Source organism: Balaenoptera acutorostrata, chromosome 1 (assembly GCF_949987535.1).
Source record: "Balaenoptera acutorostrata chromosome 1, mBalAcu1.1, whole genome shotgun sequence".
In the NCBI taxonomy this organism is placed as follows: domain Eukaryota; kingdom Metazoa; phylum Chordata; class Mammalia; order Artiodactyla; family Balaenopteridae; genus Balaenoptera; species Balaenoptera acutorostrata.
In genome coordinates, this window is record NC_080064.1 from 6,857,200 (window position 1) to 6,867,458 (window position 10,259).

The 10,259-nt window shown below is 47.6% G+C and overlaps 1 non-coding gene across 1 annotated transcript; it reads right to left on the bottom strand.

The window, feature by feature from the left end:
• Positions 1-4,646: 4,646 nt before the first annotated feature.
• TRNAQ-CUG (transfer RNA glutamine (anticodon CUG)) lies at positions 4,647-4,719 on the bottom strand. The gene has a single exon. It is a non-coding gene; the product is annotated as a tRNA-Gln (tRNA).
• Positions 4,720-10,259: the final 5,540 nt, after the last annotated feature.

Here is a 10,259-nt window from a genome sequence, read left to right on the forward strand (position 1 = left end):
TGTCACTCAGGGTGTGGGAAACTCCCAGCTCAAGTTGCTGTCTGAGCGCAGAGGCGTCCAGCGAGCAGTGGTTTCCTTGGGAGCAGGGGCACGTGGACCCATCCACCACGATGCAGCCGCCTGGGCCCTGCTCCTTGAGAGTCCGCCAGGGCGCCTCCCAGGAAGAGCCACGCCGGCCCTCGTGTGCTGGACCGAGTCCCCGGGAGGCTGGGCAGGCGAGCTGAGGCCCACTGCTTGACCCCAGAGTGTGGTTTTAGGGGCAGCACAGCAAGAGCGGGAGGCATGTCCCTCTGCCGGTTTCCTTCTCCTTCCCTTGGTTCCTGGAAAGACTGAACAAAAGTCCTCAACGTGCAAGAAATTGAAGGGAGGGGTGTGCATCCTGAAAGGTTCAGAGAGCAAAGCAAGCCAGGACCAGCTCCCCTGGGCCATGTCCCCGTGGTGCTGTGGTGGCCTCTGCATTGGCCAGTTCCTCTGCGCCTTGACACAGCATCTGTGTGACAGGGGAAGAGCAGGTGTTGACACTGTCCAGGAATTTCCCTTTGTCCTGTGACAGCTCCACTCATCTCACCGAACATTGCCCAGAGTTCTGGGCCGCCTTGGCCTTGGCCCCGAGCCCCTGAGAGCCACAGGGCAGTGTCAGCTGGGGCTGGGAGGCTGGCCAGCCCGGCAGAGCCAGCAGGCAGGGCGAGGCCGGGAGGCCGAGGGGCTCAGGGCAGCTCCCACAGCACCCCCTGGTGGCTAAGGGCTGCCCTAGCGCCCCCGACCCCCCATGAGCCCAGACTGTTAGCCACTAGCTTACCTTCTGCCCATGAGTAGCCAGGATGAGAGAGCGGGAGCGAGCATCTCCTTACATTTTGTGCCCCGCAGGCTTCTCTTGCCTCACCCTAGCCCTGGCCCTGACTTTCACCCTAGGATGGTGGACGGAGGGGCACCTTGCTCTCATGCCAGGGTGCTGAGGGCTTGGGGTCCTTTCTATCCCTGTAGCCCCAGGCGTTACACGCCTGGGGTCCTAGTTCCACATCAGCAGACAGACTGAAGGTTTCATGCTGACTCGGGAATTTCGTTTTCCCAGTCCTAGCCAGGATTGAGCTCAGCTGAGGCAGCAGTTTTGACAGCCCTTACTGTACCCTAAGAGTTCATTTTTTTTGGAAAGATAGCAAGAAGCACAGCCAAGGGTGAGGCAGGGTGCTGGGGGTGACCATGACATCTGAGAATCAGGTGAAAATGACATCTTTTCAACAAATGGTGCCGGAACAACTGGATATCCACATACCACAGCTTACATAAAAATGAACTCAAATAGATCACAGACATAAATGTAAGAGCCAAAAATATTAAACTCTTGGAAAGAAACATAGGTGTGACTCTTCAGGACCTTGGATTAGACAGTTGTCTCTTAAATATGGCACCAAAAGCACAAGCAAGAAAAGAAAGAAGAGATAAATTTGACTTCATCCAAATTAAAACCTTTTGTGTATCAGAAGACACTATCCAGAAAGTAAAAAGCAAACTACAGAATGGGGAAAAATATTTGCAAATCATATATATGATAGTAACCAGAATATATAAAGAATTCTCACGACTCAACAACAAAAAGACAAATAAACCAATTAAAAAATGGGCTAATGATTTGAATAGAGATTTCTCCAAGAAGATATACAAGTTGCTAATAAGCACACTGAAAAGATGTTCAACATCATTAGACATTAATGAAATGCAAATCAGAACCTCAATAAGATACCACTATTCAAAAAACCAGAAAATAAATGTCGGTGAGGATATGGAAAATTCCCAGTTTTACTTTCCCAGTATTGGTGGGAATATAAAATGGTGCAACCCCTGTGGAAAACACTTTGGCAGTTACTCAAAAAGTTAAACATAGAGTTACCATATGACCCAACAATTCCACTAGTAGGTATGTACCCAGGAAAATGGAAGACATATGTCCACACAAAAGCTTGTACATGAATGTACACAGCAGCATTGTTTATAATAGCCAAAACGTGGAAACAACCCAAATATCCATCCACTGATGAATAGGTAAATATTCACATGCAACACCTTACACAAAAATTAACTCAAGTGGATCAGAGACCCAAATACAAGAGCTAAAACTATTAAACGCTTAGAAGGAAACACAGGTGTAAACCTTTGAGATCTTGGATTAGGCAATGGTGGTATATCTGTACAATGGAATATAAAAACAAGTGACACACTGATACAAGCCACGACCCAGATGAACCTTGAAAACATCACTGCTCGCTGAGGGGCCCAGCAGCCCCAGGCTGACATTTCTTGCCTCACAGCTCAGGGAAGCCCCAGCCTGCGGGATCCAGGAACTCAGGTACTCTCAGGTCCCAGGCGCTGCCTTCCTCATGATCTCGCCTTTTGAAAACGTCTGATTCCCGGCTGACCCCATTCTCCAGGTTTTCCCTCTCCTGCAGCTGATTGCTTCTGAGACCATGCTCGTGGACTTCAACCACTAACTTTTTTTTTTTTTTAATCTCTGTAATTAAAAAAAGTCTTCGTTTCCTTTTCATCTTAAGCACCCAAGCTTCTGAGCTCAAAGGTCCCCTCGGCAGAGGTGGTTACATTCCTCACGCACGGCAGCTGGTGAGGCCTGTGTGGACCGCGGGTCTGGTCCACGCACTCGTGCACGCCTGAGGCACCTGCTATGTGTCAGGCACTATTCTCGGCCTCAGGCACACTGCAGTCAGCAAAACTAAAAGTCCCTGCAAGATAAAGTCTCGTGGAGTTTACATTCTAATGAAGGAAGACCAAAAAGCAGATGCCGGATATTTTAAGTGATGTCATATGCTTTGAAGAAAAATTCAGCGGGGTAGGGGGTTGAGGGTCAGCAGGGGCAGGTGTGTGTGTGTATGTGCATTTTGGGGGAGATGGCAGCACCCCCCTCGTCTTGAAAGTGTTTCTCAAAGTCCCAGCATCCTGATAGGCAGGGAACTCACGAACAAACAGACACGCCCAGACGGTAGAGCAGGTCAGAGGGAAACTTCCTTGCAAGACCTGCCCAGAATCGTGACCAGAGAAAGCAAACCCAAAGAGCTCCGGGGTCTCCTTCTTTTTTTAAAAAAAAATAAATTTATTTATTTATTTTTGGCTGTGTTGGGTCTTCGTTTCTGGGCGAGGGCTTTCTCCAGTTGCGGCAAGCGGGGGCCACTCTTCATCGCGGTGCGCGGGCCTCTCACTGTCGCGGCCTCTCCCGCTGCGGAGCACAGGCTCCAGACGCGCAGGCTCAGTAGTTGTGGATCACGGCCTAGCCGCTCCGCGGCATGTGGGATCTTCCTGGACCAGGGCACGAACCCGTGTCCCCTGCATTGGCAGGCGGATTCTTAACCACTGCGCCACCAGGGAAGCCCAGCGTCTCCTTCTTTTAAGGAAAAATTTAGCTGGGGTGCAAAGAGGGCAGCTTCAGCCCTTTGGGCAAAGGGAGTTTGTAAGCAGCCTTCTCCAGGAGGGGATCTGTGGCCTTTGGGGGGAAGGACCTTCTTGTCCTCACCTTGATCAAAGATGCTCAGGGTCACTTTCTTCCTCTTGGAAGATCCTGGCTTTGGGATCCTCGTTGCTGAAGGCCTGGCTAGACATCACCTGACTATGGAGGTTGTTTTTAAGGTCAAGATACAAGAATTCACTGTTATTGTATGTCTGTCAACCTGGGAGCACTTGCAATGTCACCTTGCAAAGGATAATACATCCACCAATTTTGTGACAGAGGGTAAGTCACCCTAACCTTTTAGGCCTGACTTTACCCAGTAAGAATGATTATAATGCCTACTTCAGAGTGTTTGGTGAGGAGGAGATGAAGGGCCAGGTACGTAAAAGGCCAGGTCATGTCCTATAAAGCGAAAGTGATTGCAACAGTGTGGCGTGGCATAAGGACAGGCATACAGACCAATAGAATAGAGAACCCAGAAATAAACCCGTATATATAGCGAACTGATTTTCAGTAAGAGTGCCAAGACTACTCAGTGGGGAAAAGACAGTCTCTTCAACAAATGGCACATGCAAAAGAATGAAGTTGGACCCTTACCTTATGCCATATATAAAAATTAACTGAAAATGGATTAGAAACCTAAGTACAGGGACTTCCCTGGTGGCGCAGTGGTTAAGAATCCGCCTGCCAACTCAGGGGACATGGGTTCAAGCCCTGGTCCGGGAAGATCCCACATGCCGCAGAGCAGCTAAGCCCGTGTGCCACAACTACTGAGCCTGTGTTCTAGAGCCTGTGCACTGCAACTCTAGAGCCCGTGAGCCACAACTACTGAAGTCTGCGCACCTAGAGCCCGTGCTCCACAACAAGAGAAGCCACTGCAATGAGAAGCCCGCGCATCACAACAAAGAATAGCCCCCACTTGCTGCAACTAGAGAAAGCCTGTGCGCAGAAACGAAGACCCAACGCAGCCAAAGAAAAAAAAAAACACAAACCTAAATACAAGAGTTAAAACTATAAAACTCTTAGGAGAAAACACAGAGGCAAATCTTCATAACCTTGGATTTGTTTTTTAAATATTTATTTATTTATTTAGGCTGAGCTGGGTCTTAGTTGCAGCATGTGGGATCTTTTTTTTTTTTTTTTTTTTTTTTAGTTGCGGCATGGGGGCTTCTTAGTTGTGGCATGCGGGATCTAGTTCCCTGACCAGGGATCGAACCTGGGCCCCCTGCATTCAGAGCACGGAGTCTTACCCACTGGACCACCAGGGAAGTCCCCATAATCTTGCGTTTGACAATGGTTTCTTAAACATGACACCAAAAGCACAAGCAACAAAAAGAAAAATAGATAACTTGGACTTCAAATTAGAAACTTTTGTGTATCAAAAGACACTACAAGGTGGGAATTCCCTGCTGGTCCAGTGGTTAGGATTCCGCGCTTTCACTGCTGAGGGCCCAGGTTCAATCCCTGGTCTGGGAACTAAGATCCTGCAAGCTGCGTGGCCTGGCCAAAAAAAAAAAAAGTTTAAAAGAGACTACAAGAAAGTGAAAAAACAAACTACAGAATGGGAGAGAATATTTGCAAATCATATATCTAATAGGATCCAAAAAATATAAAGAACTCTATGACTCAGGAACAAGACCACCCAATTAAAAAAATGGCCAAAAAAAAAAAAAAAAAGGCCAAGTGACTTGGAAAGATTAAAAAATGGCCAATAAGCACATGAAAAGATGTTCAACATCATTAGACACTAGGGAAATGCAAATCAAAACCATAGTGAGGGGCTTCCCTGGTGGCGCAGTGGTTGAGAGTCCGCCTGCCAATGCAGGGGACACGGGTTCGAGCCCTGGTCTGGGAAGATCCCACATGCCGCGGAGCAACTGGGCCCGTGAGCCACAACTACTGAGCCTGCGCGTCTGGAGCCTGTGCTCCGCAACAAGAGAGGCTGCGATAATGAGAGGCCCGCGCACCGCGATGAAGAGTGGCCCCCGCTCGCCGCAACTAGAGAAAGTCCTCGCACAGAAACGAAGACCCAACACAGCCATAAATAAAAAAAAAAAAAAAAAAAAAAAAAACCATAGTGAGATATCGCTTAACACCTACTGGGATGGCCATAATAAAAAAAAAAAGGAAAATAACAAGTGTTGATAAGAATGTGGAGAAATTGGAACCTTCATACGTTACTGGTGAGAAGGTAAAATGGTGCAGCTGCAGTGGAAAATGGCTTAGTAGTTCCTCAAAAAGGTAAACATAGAATTACCATGTGACCCAGCAATTCCACTGCTAAGTACATACCAAAAAGAATTGAAAGCAGGGGCTAAAACAGATATTTGTACACCCAGGTTTATAGAAGCATTACTGGCAATAACCAAAAGGTAGAAACCACCCAAGTGTCTATCAACAAATGAATGGATATATGTGGTATATCTATAAAATGGAACATTACTCAGCCATAAAAAGGAATGAAGTATTGACACAGGCTCCAACATGTATAAACCTTGAAAACATTACACCAAGTGAAATAAGCCAGATGACTATTGTATGATTCCCTTATATAAAATATCTCGAATAGGCAAATTTACACCCAGAGACAGAAAATAGAATAAAAGTTACCAGGAGTTAGGGTGGGGGGAGGAGAATGGGGAATTATTGCTTAACGGGTGTAGAATTTGTTTGGGATGATGAAAAACTTCTGGAAATAGATAGTGGTGATGGTTATGAAAGCTTTGGATGTACTTAACACCAGCCAATTGTACACTTAACAATGGTTAAAATGGTAAATTTTGCTATGTATATTTTGCCACCAAAAAAAAGAAAAAGAAAAAGACTAAGGCATTGTCTTTCACAGTAACTTGTCCATAATAGCATCAGGGGCCCTACAGAAAGACCGAGCGTCTGGGGAAGCTGCCCCCGATTAGGCACGAGCGTGCCCCCCTCAAGAATGTGCAGTCATGGTGGCCGTCTGGTGGCCAAAAGAGGGGGCCCAAAGGTGATTGTCATCAGTTACAGCCGGTCTCAGAAGTGGCGGCTGTGTGACAGTGATGTTGGAGGGTTTTAATTGCTCCTGAATTAATGTGCTTACTCCTCACCCCTGGGGCGCCTGGGTTTAATTACTGTCTTAGGTCACATATGCAAATGAGTCTGCTATCATTCCTGGTCCCTGTGGATGGCAGCCCTGATTACCAAGCCCTCACACTTTGCAGCAAGATGGGCAGGAAGAAGGCCGGGCTGGCCTCCCCCTAGAGCAGAACTGGATGAAGGTGGTGCCTTGCCGGCCACACTTATGGGCCTAGATGAGCTGACACGTTCAAGGCTGCGTCTGGGGAGTCGTTACTACCTGGAGGCACCGGGAGATGAGTTGTCAATGGCAGAGGAGCCCTGGCAGACCTGAACTCCGGAACCCTTGGGGATAGAGGGTTCTTACAAAAAGGAAAGATTTGGGACGATGTCGGCCTGCAGACGAGACCGTGGACCAGGGGTGGCCAATTCAAAAGCCGTGGAGGGCTGGGCAGGCATGTAACTAAGGGAAGCAGGAGGCAGGGGGCTGCCTTCAGAAGAATCCCTGGCAGTCCAGGGGTTAGGACACTGGGCTTTCACTGCCGAGGGCCCAGATTCAATCCCTGGTCAGGGAACTAAGATCCCACATGCCGCAGGGCAACTAAGCCCACTCACTGCAACTACTGAGCCTGAGGGCCACAACTACAGAGAAGCCCTCGCGCCGCAATGAAAGGTCCTGCGTGCCACAACTAAGACCTGACGCAGCCAAAAATAAATAAATAAATAAATATTTAAAAACAAAAACGGCTTAAAAAAAAATGGTGGCCAACTGTTGTCTTCTAGGAATGCGGGCCCAGTGTTGGCAATTTTCCAATCCATTAGAACGCAGAATTTCGAATTTTTTAAAAAAATAAATGTATTTATTTTTAGCTGTGTTGGGTCTTCGTAGTTGCGCACGGGCGTTCTCTAGTTGCGGTGAGCAAGGGCCACTCTTCATTGTGGTGCGCGGGCTTCTCATTGCGGTGGCTTCTCTTGTTGCAGAGCATGGGCTCTAGGCACGTGGGCTTCAGTAGTTGTGGCTCGCGGGCTCTAGAGCACAGGCTCAGTAGTTGTGGCTCAAGGGCTTAGTTGCTCCGTGGCATGTGGGATCTTCCCGGACCAGGGCTTGAACCCGTGTCCCCTGCATTGGCAGGCGGATTCTTAACCACTGTGCCACCAGGCAAGATTTCTTTTTATACAAAGAATGTTTTTTAGATTTTGACAACTCATTTGAACTAAAAAAAAAACCAACACTAGGTTGCCTGCGTTTGGGGGGTGGGGGTGGGGATTAGCCGGAAAGGGGCTCAAGGAACTCTTGGGGGTGTTGGAAACGGTCCGTCGTGGTGGTGGTGCTGGTTACCCAGGAGTATATGTGAAAACACATTAAACTGTATACTTAAAACAGGTGCCTGTTACTGAATGTTAATTATACGTCACTGAGGTTGGTTCAGTGGGTCCCCACACTTCTCCCAGGTTGCTGTGAACTTTCCACTCCAGACTCTGTCCCTTTTTGTTCAGTCATGGCCACAGGTGCTTTATATGCTCTAAAGACCTTCCTCCTCTTTCCCTATGCCCTGTACCTCTTCCTAGGTAAGTGTATCAGCACCTGATGGTTTAATTCATTCTATGCTGGGTGGGAGCCTAAGTTGATGTGACCATTTATAATACTCTGTAATAAGCCATGAGGTAGCACTATTGGAGTATTAGCCTCATCGTACATATTTGTTCAGTTGTTCAGTGGGAGGGCCAGAATCCAAACCCAGGTGGTCCAGCTCCTGCTGTGCTCTCAGCCACTGCACTGCATGAGCTTGGGCTGCTGTGGGGAGCAGGATCTCCACCGCCGCGAGAGCGGACTGTACACAGAATTCTTAGTCAAGAGCCAGGCTCCTGTCCGGGCTCCCTCCCTGCAAAGAGCACAGCTCGCAGCTCTGTGGCCTGAGCTGACTGCCTTCGGACGCCATCTTCCGGCCTCAGCTGCATTCAACAAAAATAAAATTACCAGGGCGGGCGGGTTTCTTTTCAGGGGAAGCCTGGCATTCTAGGCCTGCCTGGTCATCACCAATCCTGCAATCCATCTCCTGTACTCTAGTGCTTCTCAAGCTGAGCTGCACATTGGAGTCAGCTGGGAAACTTTTAATACTGAGTCTTTGGTTTCTACTCTGAGGTTCTGATTTACTTGGTCTGGGCAATGGGAGACTTAAAGGCTTCCGAGGTGATTCCAATGTATGGCCAAGTTTGCAAACTACACTGTTTCAACTTTTCAGCTGATTTTTGTTCTAATGTTGCAGGAATCTGAAAGTTGGAAGACAACCGCAGATGAAAAGTAAATATTTTGCGGGAAAGTATTTGTATTATGAGGTTAAAATTTAAAAAGAAAACACATAATGCAAGTCCAGAGACTACTACCAGAGATGTTTACTTTAAAAACACTTTAAGTTCCTGCAGTTGTGATCCAGAGAAACGTTTAACATCATAGGTCATCTTAAAGCCCAAGCGTGGCTTTCTGGAAACTCAGAATTATCGTTGCCTGTCCTGCTTCAGACAGGGCCCCCAGGAAGAGGCCAATGGTCTGCAACTCCTCCTGGCCTACTCCTGCCCATCCGCATCAGGAACATGCTTCGTGCTTGTCTCTGCTGGGTCAGAGCTGTCAACCATCCTCCCCAGGGGCTCAGTGTCCCCAGGGCCAGGGAGGCCCCAGCAGCCTTCCTTCCGGGTGGAACAGATCTGAAAGGGCTCCTTGCCCTTTAACCCAAGAGTGAAAAATGCATTTAACTGCCATTGTTTTAAAATAAAAGTGTCAGGAAATGTTGACATGAAACCAAGTTTAGAGACACTAATGCTAACTTGCTGCTTTAAAGTTTGGATGAACAAACATTCTAGTGAGACTGTCAGGCTGAGCTCGACTCACTTCCTTGCAGAGTCAGTTTTTAGATGGAAACCAGTCGTACAAAGCTGGGACAGGCGAGTGGTTTTGGCTGTACACAGGAGAGCTGTACCACATTAGGTGAAGAAGCGTTTTGTCATTATTTGGAGATTAAGTTATGGTTTAAGACGTATGTGTGTGGTTGCCAAGTTCAAAAGGGGTGGTGGCTTTGTGACATGACTCGAGTCCTACTGTTTAGTCAAATACTAATCTAGGTATTACCGTGAAGCTATTCTGCAGACATAATTAAAACCACTTATCTGTTGACTTTGAACAAGGAATGATCTTGGATGATCTAGGTGGGCCTGAATCAGGTGAAAGGTCTTAAAAGCAGGGCTGACCCAAGAGAAATTTCACCTGTGTCCTGGTCACCCTCCCTTCTGACTGGCTGCCCTATAGATTGTGGATTAGCTTAGCCACAATCACAGGAGCCAATTCCTTGTGATAAATCCCTTAATATATGTACCTTCTACTGGTTCTGCTTCTTGGGTTAAACCCTGATACAGATGAGCAGTAACAACAATGTCCACTGGGGGGCCTCGCCAGGTATTATAACCCAATTCAGAGCAACCATAGTATTTCATGTCTCACTGGTGCTTAGTCATTTCTCCAGAATGGTGCTTTCTGCAATGCTAATGCTTCACACCCGTGGTACCCAACTCAGTGGGCATCAGCCACGTGGAGCTTCTGAGGACTTGAAATCATGTTAGTGAAAATGAGGAAAGAAATTAAATTAAAAAATTTTTTTTTTCAATTTTTTAGGCCATGCTGTGCAGCATGCAGGATTTTAGTTCCCCGACCAGGGATCGAACCCGTGCCCCCTGCATTTGGGGTGTGGAGTCTTAACCACGG